Below are 12,018 nucleotides of genomic sequence, written 5' to 3' on the forward strand. Positions count from 1 at the left end.
GCTCAGACATAGTAGAGAGGTTTTTTGCAGGAGTAGGTGGGTGAGATTCAGTGGCCTGCGTTGTGCAGGAGGTCGGACTAGATGATCATAATGGTCCCTTCTGACCTTAGTATCTATGAATCTTCACATTAGCTTTCATTGAACTAGTGTGCTAAAAATAGTAGCATAGCCAGGGTAGCATGGGCAGCAGCTAGTGGTCGCACAGGCTACCTGTGAGAAGTACACACCCATGAGGTTCAGGTGGTCTTGCACTCAGCATAACTAGCTCATGCTGTTGCTCACTGCTGCCTATACTACACTTGCTACAGTACCATTTTTATCACCTTCTCTTGATGAGAGCTATTGTGAGTATGACTACACGAGCTGGGAATCACATCCCTAGCTCTAAGTGAAGACCAGGGATTGGCAACCTTTGGCACATGGACCATCAGGGTAAGCCCGTGGCAGACCTGGATGGTTTGTTTACCTGCCGCAGTTCGCTGTTCCAGACCAATGTGTGCTGCGGGAAGTGGCGCAGGCCGAGGGATGTGCTGGCCGCCACTTCCCATAGCCCCCATTGGCCTGGAATGGTGAACTGCAGCAGTAAACAAACCATCCTGGCCCACCAGTGGATTTCCCTGACAAGCCGCTTGCCAAAGGTTGCCGATCCCTGGTGTAGACATACACTTACAGCCAAAGTAATTAGCAGAGGTGGGAGTAAGAAGTGCCCAAAAGAAGTTGTAAGCACTGAAAATAGAGTTTACAGAGTGAGCATTATCTTAGATTTCATTTTCTGTTTTTTTCCCCAATTTAATTTGCCAGCATCTCTACCACCTCTTCCTCGTTGTTGTTTTGCAAGAAAGGGCAGACCTGGCTTGGACATCTACCTCTAGATGGGGGGGGTCACAGAACCTAAATGCCAAGTGTTGCAACTCTGAGTTTAAGTTCCCTTTGTGGATCTAGTGTCCCATGACCAAATGGATTTGAGCTTCAGAATTCTGGCTTCACCCTTGTAATAATTAATAGTAATATTTTCATGAATGGATTTTTCATTCTGATGAATGTCATTGCAGAGATCGTTACTAATGAATTAGCATTGGCCAAAGTTTACCACAAAAATGAACCTGAAAAACCACAAGTTTGCCCTGTACTTATAATAGATTTAGAAATAACTGATATTTCATATACCACTGAGTAATAACTGTTAACAGATGCTGCCATTTGAACAATATAGGTCAGATTCTCAGATGAGGAAATGTTGGTCTCGCTCCTTGATTTCAATACAGAGGACGCTGCTTTAAACTAACTGAGGATCTTGAAATAAATGTGTATATAGTACAACTGAGATGCAGCAACCTTAAAGTTTCCAAAACTAGATGTCCAAATATACAACACTGCACAATAGGAGTAGGGAGGGAACATTCTGTGGCAAACCCAGGTGAGATGGGATCTGTAATAATAGAATAATCATCCACATCACCTATATAGTGTTTTGCATTTACAAAACATATAATCATGAACTATTTATTATCAATCCAAAGGAGACAAGACTTTGGTTTTACAGATATCATTCTATTTTCTGGAGTTTGAATGGCTAGAGTCTGTTTTCATGTAATGCTTACAAAGTGACTATGTTATAATAGGCAGTATTTTACCAACAGAGGGGTGAAAACAAACAAATGAACAAACAAAACAGGTGTATAAGGCTGATATGGATGTTTTGGAAAAGACCATGAAGATACAATTACAATATAAGACGGATTCTGTAGCTGGTTTACAAAGGACTACAGCAAACTATTAATGGAACGCTGCATAAATGAGGAAAGTGACAGTAAAGACGAGAGATTCTTAGGTGGCTCTTCTGCCAGCTAGAGCAGAACAGTAAAGAAACAGAAGAAGAGGCACAGAAAAATAGAGCCAGATTCAGTCTCTGCATTAGGCAGAAATCAAGCCAGAAATAAGTGAGGATATACAGTAGCAAGGCTGTAGGAGGAGTGTGTGGGGTGACTATATTAAATTATCAACAGACGGCAAATCATTCCAAGAATAAACCAGATGGAGAAGTTGCAAATGGGTCATCTTGGCCACCAGCCAGATGGAGAACCAGCTAGCGTGGCAGCCAGGAGTGGAGGAAACCATGCTAGAAGCAAAACAGCAAGGTCCCAATCAGATTAAGAGCTAGCTACCCAGCAGCAAGGTCACTCCTGTCTTGGGAGACAGCCAACTAACCACCAGCCAGATGGAGAACCAGCTAATGCAGCAGCTCGGCCTACTCAGTTCCACAGTCAGTCAGCCTACTTTGCAAACAGCAAGGTCAAGGGATTGCAAACAGTGGAAAAGCCTGAAATGAAAAGATGGCTATTATTATTGTTAAGCAGGTCTACTTCAAGATGTCTGAAAGGGCATAGGGATCCAATTAGCTAAAAACAGTATGATGCTATTATAGTGTGTTGGTTCAAGCAGGACATAGGCTATCAGGAGTCCTGGGCTCTATTGCCTATTCTGCCAGTGATTTACTGTTTAGCCTTTTTCAGGTTACTTGTCTGCCTTATGACTCCTGAACTGTAAAAGCAGGGTAATTATATTTACCCATTCTGTAAAGTACTTTGAGAATCTCAGATAAAATTCTTTGTGGGCTCAGTCCAAAGTCTGAAGTCAGTGGAAGTCAGCCCTGTATAACTGCAAAGTATTGTTATTGAGATTTCTTTGTTATTCTAATAAAGATTCTGGACTTCATTAGAAAAAAACAGATTAGCACAAGAATTTATCTCAGTTTCTCCTTAAAGACAAAAGGGTCTGACTCTGCTCTCACTTATTGTATCTAATGCAGTGGAGTTACTGGTGTAAAACAACAACAGAGCAGAATAAAGCTGAAAAAATAGCTCTAAAAATAGAAAACTTCACATTTTCTTCCTAGAGGAACACTGTTCTCTCTTTCTATTTAATAGCTTATAAAATATTCACACTTAAAGATAAACTTTTCCTTACACGCACATGCGTGCACACACACACACACACACACACGTTGGGATCCACTTAACTTCGACAGGAACCTCTGCTTATAACCAAAGGTAGAATTTGCACTCCGTGTCTCACATTGATGCAAATTTGTACATATCTTTAATCCAAGGGTTTTTTTTGCTTTAAATTGTTGCTATCACTGATTTGCAGTGGGTTTCTTATGAGGGAAGTAGTGGCTTACAGGTGTAAAGCTTCAATAATTCCATGGCCTATTACAGAGAACAAAATGGAATGGCATGTGCCAGTCTAAACTCTGCCTTACAAATATACCTTAAGCCTGACCTGGAGAAAACACTGCTCTAATGTCAGTCTATTTGCTGGTTCAAAAGTATGATAGTTTATTGGATAGGGTCTGGTCCGGAAGGCAGGCAACCTGGATTCGGTTCCTCTCCCACTGACTTGCTGAATGGCTTTCGACGTCTTGATTTGGCTAAGCAATTGCTTAACTATAAGCATGTGCTTAAGGCCATCCCTATTCAGGAAAGTATTTAAGCGTGTTTTAGTTTAAGTGTTTTGCCTCTGTGCTCCAGTGTCCCAGTCTACAAAATGAAGACAATATGTCCCTCTTTTGTGAAGCAGTGAGATATATGGATGAGAAGAGTTATATAAGTGCTTAAGTTTTGTTGTGGTAACCTTGTTTGGTCCTCTAGCAAGGTTGCTAAAATTTTATTCACATGCATGCACTCCCCTTCCTGCCCACTGCCTCAATTTCAAAAGAGACGATTAGTCTCTAATTTCTGTTCAGTTTAGAGATTCAACAGAGAAGTCAGAGATATTTATAGGGACAGTGCTTTAATCACTTGTTAGATTAAATCATACACACCACATCTTTATTGAGAAAGTATAATTCCTTTGGTAATTTTTAATACCTGAATTATAAACTAAATTCTCTGAAATATAGAACATAAACATTTTTGCTCATGTCCACTGATTCAAGTATAAAGTGTTCTTGTTTTTGTTTTTTGGTTGGTTGGTTGACTGGTTGGTTTCCCCCCCCCTCTGATTCATGAAGTTTTTCTGCACATCCCTAAAGGAACATTAACAGCTTTTAAGTATTTCTGCTTTAACCCAATCAATCAACAAATAAAGGCAGCTTTCACTGTTAAACTGACATCTCCAATGAAAATTACACTGTTTTGTCCCTGTATATTCCTGCTAAAGAATCTCTGCAGCAATGCAGCAAATGAATGCACAACTAACTTGGCTCATTTCAAAAACTACTGTGCCTATGTAAAGAATTTTACTTCAGTAAAACCATTTATAAAAACCCTGTAATACACAGTGTTTGTGTGCTGTTCCCAAGAAGTACAGAGTCACCTCACAACTACTTGGAGTGAAATAGTCTTCTGTGTCTGCTGCGGATCAGCTCCCTAAAACGAACAGCCTATTGCAGCACAGCACTCCCTTACAAGACTTTGTAGACCTTGCACTCTCTCTGTACGACCTGTTAGGTAGTAACAGGTTCCTAAGCCCCCAAACCCTCAGAGCATTTCCTGTAATGTCCAGCCCCTTAGCTAGGGTTTCCAACTTTCTAGTTGCACAAAACCAAACACCCTAGCCCCTCCCCTGCTCATTACATTCCCCCACCCTTACTCACTTTCGCCAGGCTGGGGCAGGGGGTTGGGGTGTGGTAGGGGGTGAGGGCTCTGGCCTGGGGGCACTGGTTCTAGGATGGGGCTCAGGATGAGGGGGTTTGGGTGCAGGAGGGGGCTCCATGCTGGGGAGTGGGGCTGACAGATTTGGAGTGTGGGAGGGGGCTGCGGGTTGAGGTGAGGGGGTGAGGGCTCTGGGGTGGGGCTAGGGTTGAGGGGTTCAGGTTGTGGGAGGAGGCTCTGGGCTGCAGCAGGGGGTTGGGGTGTGGGCTCTGGGCTGGGAATGTGGGGTTTGGGGTGCAGGAGGGTGCTTCAGGTTTGGGGGGGTCAGGGCTGGGGCATGGGGTTGGTGTTTTGGGTTGGGATGTGCGTGGGCTTACCTTGGGTGGCTCCTAGTCAGCGGCACAGCAGGGGGGCTAAGGTAGGCTGTCTGCCTGTCTTGGCACCACGCTGCTTGCACCCTAGAATCAGCCAGCAGGTCCAGGTCTTGGGGGCGGGGGGGAGGGGGTCATAGATTATTCTGAAAAAAAACTTTGCACTCAGGACACTCAAGCTCCTGGAGTTTCTGCTTGATAGCATATCATGATAGACTGTTTATCAGCACTACAGTTATTTAAAAGAACACAGAAACGGCTATATTGGCTGAGGTGAGTGGTCCATTTAATACAGTCTTTGGTCTCTAACAGTGGCCAGTACCAGGTGCTGCAGAGGAAGGTACAAGAAACCCTTTAGTAGGTAGTTGTGGGATAACCTGGCTTCCTAATCCTCAATAGTTAGAGTTTGACTGAAGCACAAAGCCCTTCCAGGTTTCATAGGCCTGGGCCTGAACAGAATGCAAAGACAGAAACTCTTTGTGGGGAGTGGGATAGATCAACTGATTAATAATGGACCCCTTCCAATAACGGTGAAGATGTCAGTTCAGATCCCACCTATAGTAAATCAGTAGTGTCCTAAAGTCATTGTTACAATCTGATGGCCTCTGAAGTGAAATGAGTTGGTGTTCTGAACCACATCTTAGTGGATAGATGGTCAGTTCATAAAGACTAACATGACAATTGGTATCTTTGTTTGTGGCCTCAGGAGAAATCCCAAGACAGAAGTGGGCATTAAGAGTCTCCCACTTGGGAAGTGCCTCTAAGAAAGGATTGACATGGACATATTGCAAAAACTTTGCATAGGTTGAATGTTTACTTCCTTTTTTATTTTGAGCCACACTGGGACATCCATTGCTAGCCATCAGAAGTAGGTTTCTCAACTTTGACAACATGGTACACTGATTATGTGATTGTGGTTAAGGCTCTTCAGCAGACTGAAGAGTGCATGTCAAGATACTTGGAATCAGAAGCAGGAGAGGAAGCTCTGCTCCAGTGTGATCTCTTTCCCTTGTGGCTTCTGACTTCCTTTCCTCTTACTGCACCTGAGTCTCCAGCCCATCTGCCTTCTACACAGTGATTTTTTCCCCTGCTTTTTTTTTTTCTCAAGGGATACCCTAGCTCTGGAACTCTGGCTAAGAACTGGATTTGTGACCGCAAAATAACAACCTCCCCAACCCCAAATATCTGATGCGCAAGATTAATGGGAGCTTTTTATTTGTTTCGAGAGGGTCTTTATCAGATCACTAGATAGCTAGATAAATGGAGAATCAATAAAAATACATTAGTGATGTCTGCAAGGAGAACCATGAAGAGCTTTACTAATGTCAATGGGATTCTGAAAAAAAATAGTTTCTGCAGAAAAGGACGTAGGGGTTACAGTGGACGAGAAGCTGTATATGAGTCCACAGTGTGGCCTTGTTGCCAAGAAGGCTAATGGCATTTTGGGATGTACAAGTAGAGGCATTGTCAGCAGATTGAGGGACGTGATCGTTCCCTTCTATTCAACATTGGTGAGGCCTCATCTGGAGTACTGTGTCCAATTTTGGGCCCCACACTACAAGAAGGATGTGAAATAATTGGAAAACGTCCAGCGGAGGGCAACAAAAATGATTAGGGGACTGGAACACATGACTTATGAGGAGAGGCTAAGGGAACTGAGATTGTTTAGTCTGCGGAAGAGAAGAATGAGGGGGGATTTGATAGCTGCTTTCAACTACCTAAAAGGGGGTTCCAAAGAGGATGAATCTTGACTGTTCTCAGTGATAGCAGATGACAGAAGGAGGAGTAATGGTCTCAAGTTGCAGCGGGGGAGGTTTAGGTTGGATATTAGGAAAAACTTTTTCACTAGAAGGGTGGTGAAGCACTGGAATGTGTTACCTAGGGAGGTGGTGGAATCTCCTTCCTTAGAAGTTTTTAAGGTCAGGCATGACAAAGCCCTGGCTGGGATGATTTAATTGGGGATTGGTCCTACTTTGCGCAGGAGGTTGGACTAGATGACCTCCTGAGGTCTCTTCCAACCCTGATATTCTATGATTCTGTATGAGTACCGGGATGTGCTATGCAGTACTCTTGGCAACTACTGACCTCAACAATAACCTTCAAGATTTGGGTTCAAAATTACTCTAGTCCACATTGATGGATCAGGTGCCACATTAGTCCCAGGGGACTGAAAAGTTTTCAAGTCCAATGTATGTAAAGTAGTGAAAAGGTCCCTTACCTTGAGCTATAAGCTCTCTGCAACTAGAAACTACAGCAGAGGTGCTGCTGAAATTTAACTTGCTTACACAGTTACAAAAAATGAGAGCAGTCAAGTTGGCCACATGTGTGTCAAATCCATAACAAGACCCCATAACTAGGAAATTAATTACTTTTGCTCAGCACTGGGTACCAGGGGGTTATTTACAACAAACGTCAGTGTGCCTATAGTATGACTAAATGCAATACTGATACCCCAAATTCCATTAGAACCAAACTCCACGTAGAATTTGGGGATTGTTTTATTTCTTATTTTACAAGTCTTGAAAATGTTCTGATACTAAGAAACAAAGTCAACCAGTGGGTCCTAACCTGGTGAAATGTTCTGATGTCAAATATAGCCTGAGACTGAATTGAAGTGTTGACAATAGACTTCTTTTTAAATTTTGTAATGAATTAGGAAACAGTGAGGAGTATATTGGTATATAAAATACCAGTGAGGAGCAGTTGGTATATAAAACGAACAGATGTTAAATATCATTATTACAACATTGCCATGGTTGTAATAATATTTATCTTGTAATAAGCAATATATAAATAAAGAGTACTGCCAGAACGAGAAAGGACCTGTGCAGAAAATGTTCTGATTCTTAAGGATAGAGAAAAAAAGTTCTAGATAAATACTAATTGAGATTTTTGAAAAAATGGTATGTGCCCATAAATCATTAAAAGACACACCCAGTCTTTCCTCATTAAAAGGAAAGTAGAGATTGGTACCATTAGAACAGAGAAGGAACCTTATGTACATAAATCAATGCAAAAGTTCACTGAGCCCTCAGAATGTAGAATTAAAAACTGTGAGAATGAAGAGTTATTGCATAGTGCTTAATGGGAGAGAGCAGATCCCATTGGCAATGGAACAGATGACAAACATCATTATTGTGAACATCAGTATCATCATGCAAGTTATATACACATTCTAACCGGGCAAAGGTGAAACTCCCAAAAGGAAAAAAAAAATCACTCTTCTGCTAGCCAAGAAGGGGTAAAGAGCTACATTTCCCATATTCAACTGTAAATGTATTGTCTTGGATTCAGTGTCCAATTCAATAGAGACTTCATAGGAGCTATGCCAGTTTACATAAGCTTAGAATCTGACCCAGTGCAGGACTAATAGCAAAAAAAAAGATAAAATTCTCCAGTAGAAGAAATTTCTCAGTGGAAACTCAGAACAGAAGGAGTGATATCATACTGAAGTCAATTATGATTTTTCCAGTGACTTCAATGGTGCTAGGATTTCATCCAACCGCTCAATCTGGCAATTCTACAGTAGAAAAATTGACAAAACAGGTGGAACTCCTCACCAGCCTTGAGAGAGAATTTAGGAAAATGGTTTGTCTTGATTCTTCAGAGAGATATTCATTATTCTTACATACGCTGCAGTTACCTGTTCTACTGTATAACAACATTGGCAACAAAAGAGAATATTTTACAAGAAGAGTTTCTTTTAGGGAACATGCAGGGTAATAATATATTTTGGTAAAAATGATCAGATAACAGGAAAAACAACTTAGTTACTTTTTTAATAAGGCTTTCCAAAAAAGAAATGCATGGCATTCAAAATTATCGTAGGACTATACAGTCTGCTGTTTGGAGAACAATGTATCTGATGTAAATCAGCCCCATTTACTTCAGTGCAGCTTAGTCAATTTACACCATCTGAGGATCTGACCTATTTTTCCAAGGATTAAATATCCCTGAAAACCTTCAGCATATTATATGCTCAGGATTTGGTGCGATATCCCAATATTTGTATTTCTTCCCATAATTTTTAGTATTATTCTTGGTAATACAGTTTTATTTCACTTTTGATTAAAGGACAATACTTTACTTTCACTGAAGAAGCCAAATCTGTAAAGGGAAAAATATGGTCATGCAGGGGAGAAGAGACTTGTATTTCACACTAAAGTACTGTAAGTGGCTCATTTAGATATAGTTTTGACATATGGGCTAAATTAAGGCTCTAAATAGTGCAATACATCTTTTAATGCAAAAGGAACAGCATAAATGGGGACTCAATTAATGAGCAGAAAATAAAGTATCTGGAAAGAGCTATACATTGCTTACTAAAATAAACCACCAAAATGAATACATAATGACTCCTGTAGCTCACTATCATGCCCTCCAAACCACAACACTGATCGGAAAAACAAACAAAAACAAAACATGATTATACCTCAGGTTGTGGGGCTGTTTTTTTTGTTGTTGTTGCTGTTGTTTTTGCACTTGCTGAAGCTACTAGGGTGAAAACAATGATGGTTCAGTGTGCTGGGGACAAATTAAAATAGCTTTTAAATTGCCAACTCAGACGTATATCAGAACAGTGTGTAGAACGTTAATGCTTTCAATCTCACCATCGCAGGCCTCTCTTCCTTCCTCCCCTCCTTCTCTCTGAAGTGCAAGTAGCCATTCATCAGGCTGTTCTGAAATCTTCAGTGTGGAGAGTTGGCTTTTGCCCTCTCCTGTTATAAAGACTGACTGCCTCTCAATTTCCAGCTCCTGCAAGAGCAGTCTGTTCTGCCCTTCGCAGGCAATGCAAAGCAGACAGTTGAGCAGGGGGGTGATGAAGGCCACAACGAGGCGGGGAAGGTCCTGGCCTCTGTCAGAAATCAAACAATGGCAATTTGACAATTTGTTGCCTTTTTCCCATGGCGTGGGGCTCTTAATCACAAGGTAGGAAATTACATAATTATCTGTTTAACCACAGTAAGATTACTACAACTTCAGGTTTCATTCCTGCCTGTAAGTGTTAACAGTGCTGCGCATTATCACTTTGTGAGTTAAATAATCCACTTCATGCTTCAGTGATTTTACCTGACGTTTAAGAAGGGGGAAAAAATAGTGGTGGATTGTGATTCTGAATCATGATTTAGCATTATCACCCCAAACCAACTATTTTACTGGTTGGTGGGAGACGCTCAGTCCTCCAGATGTGATAGCAGCTAACTCCCTTTTTTATTTTATTGTAATAATCAAATATAATTTTAGTGCCTCACAAAACCAGCACACATTACTAATTTTATTGGACAGACACAAACATGTACAACATAAAATTGCAATATATTTCCTTTACCTGTCCTTTCCTTTCTGTCCACTTGCCTGAAATATATCTGTGGACCTTATTAATCTCTCATAATGATATTTGTAATATCCCCTGGGTCCGTCTCAGTTTCCCCCCTCCAGTTTATCCAAAACTCTGCACCCAACACTTTATCACTCTCAACCTTGAATCCTGACATGGCTTCTTAGATTTTTATTGCATCAGATTCAATATTCTAATCTTTAAAGCTTCATCTAATTTCACCCCATCTTTATTTCTGCTCTCATTTCCTCCTGCTCCCTATGGACCTCACAGCCCTCTTTCCTTATTGCTCTATGTGCCAGTCTCTGTAATACTGCTTCCTATGGCTGAAGAAGTGTCTCATTTCTTGCCCCCCAGGGGCTTTCTCTTCACCCAGTCCTCTCCTCAAAGCACATTTCTTCCTTGAATTCTTCTTCTATTGCTCTTCTCTGCACAGCCCATATATATTGAAATCCCAGGAGCCAGAAACTGCAGTTCTAGAGGGTCAGGGAAGGCTAAGTAAGTCTCAGTCTGCCCTACCTGGGACTCGAGAAGAACCATATTGGTCTGGAGCTCTATCATCCTGCCAGAGGCACTGGCAGAATCCTACTGGGGCAGAGGAAGACTCTAGTTGCTACCTAATATTGCAGCCTCACAGTCCTGGATTCCACCCTGATACATGGGCGTATAATATGGTGATCTGCTCATTTGTGACTGCTTGGAGGGAGGCAAATGAAAGAGCAGTAGCAGCACTGATATCAGTCAAGAGAGATCTACTCCTATGACCTTTAAAAATGGGAAGCACCCTATCCCATTTTTGGAGTGTTTTTTGAGGGTCAAAGAAATCCAGTATGGTTATTTTTATACCTGTCTAGAAGATATTTCCATTTCATGACAACTTTTGAGATGTAGAAATATGGTTTTGTTCTGCATGGTTTTTGATTCAGGTCTCTCTCTTTCTCTCCGTGTTTAGAAGTGATCAGAATGCCCTGGATCTCAAAAACCTTCCTGATTAATCATAACTGGTACCTCTTCTCAAAACAGCACATTTCCATGAAATTTTATTTGGTCTAAAACGTTCCAACCACCTCTACTCATTTTCTAACTACTGGTTTCAGAGTAGCAGCAATGTTAGTCTGTATTCGCAAAAAGAAAAGGAGTACTTGTGGCACCTTAGAGACTAACAAATGTATTTGAGCATAAGCTTTCATGAGCTACAGCTCACTTCATCAGATACATTCTGAAAGCATCCGATGAAGTGAGCTGTAGCTTCCGAAAGCTTATGCTCAAATACATTTGGTAGTCTCTAAGGTGCCACAAGTCCTCCTGTTCTTTTTTCTAACTACTGTTCCCCAGCTACAATGAACTTTGTCACTGTTTTAAAATGATGGTGTCCTTCTCTTAGAAGTACACCCCTATGGTAATATTGGAGCTGGTTTACAGTTTGGGGACAGACACAGGAAATATTAGTGCCTTTCTAATATTCCTGGATGTGTCACCTACCTGAGGCCGCACTTCCAGTAATGAAGTCACTCAGGATAAGCCTTCAGATATGTGAGCATTTGGGGGCTTATGCACGGTACTGTTACACTGGGTACTTTTGCATTGGGTATTTCAGTGATAACCTTCACTTTATGCTGGTTTCTGGTACTGTTATGTACTGGGCAACAAATTAGACATAAGTTTACAACATGACGTGACAGCAAAAAAAAAATGCTAATACACTTTTGGGCTA

General features: G+C 41.4%; 1 protein-coding gene across 9 annotated transcripts in view; it reads right to left on the reverse strand.

The window, feature by feature from the left end:
* Positions 1–12,018, reverse strand: part of LOC140906869 (cadherin-19-like) — a 169,266-nt gene that overhangs the window by 118,343 nt on the left and 38,905 nt on the right. For 5 of the 9 annotated variants that reach the window (XM_073331693.1, XM_073331698.1, XM_073331694.1 and 2 more), the window contains one exon: positions 9,399–9,821. The exons of 2 other annotated variants lie outside the window; for them this stretch is intronic. The gene's annotated coding sequence lies outside the window, so the exon portion shown is untranslated. The remainder of the gene's footprint in view (positions 1–9,398; positions 9,822–12,018) is intronic. 2 more of the 9 variants (XM_073331695.1, XM_073331697.1) reach the window with 2 other exon arrangements.

The sequence above is a fragment of the Lepidochelys kempii genome, chromosome 2 (genome assembly GCF_965140265.1).
Source record: "Lepidochelys kempii isolate rLepKem1 chromosome 2, rLepKem1.hap2, whole genome shotgun sequence".
NCBI lineage: Eukaryota > Metazoa > Chordata > Testudines > Cheloniidae > Lepidochelys > Lepidochelys kempii.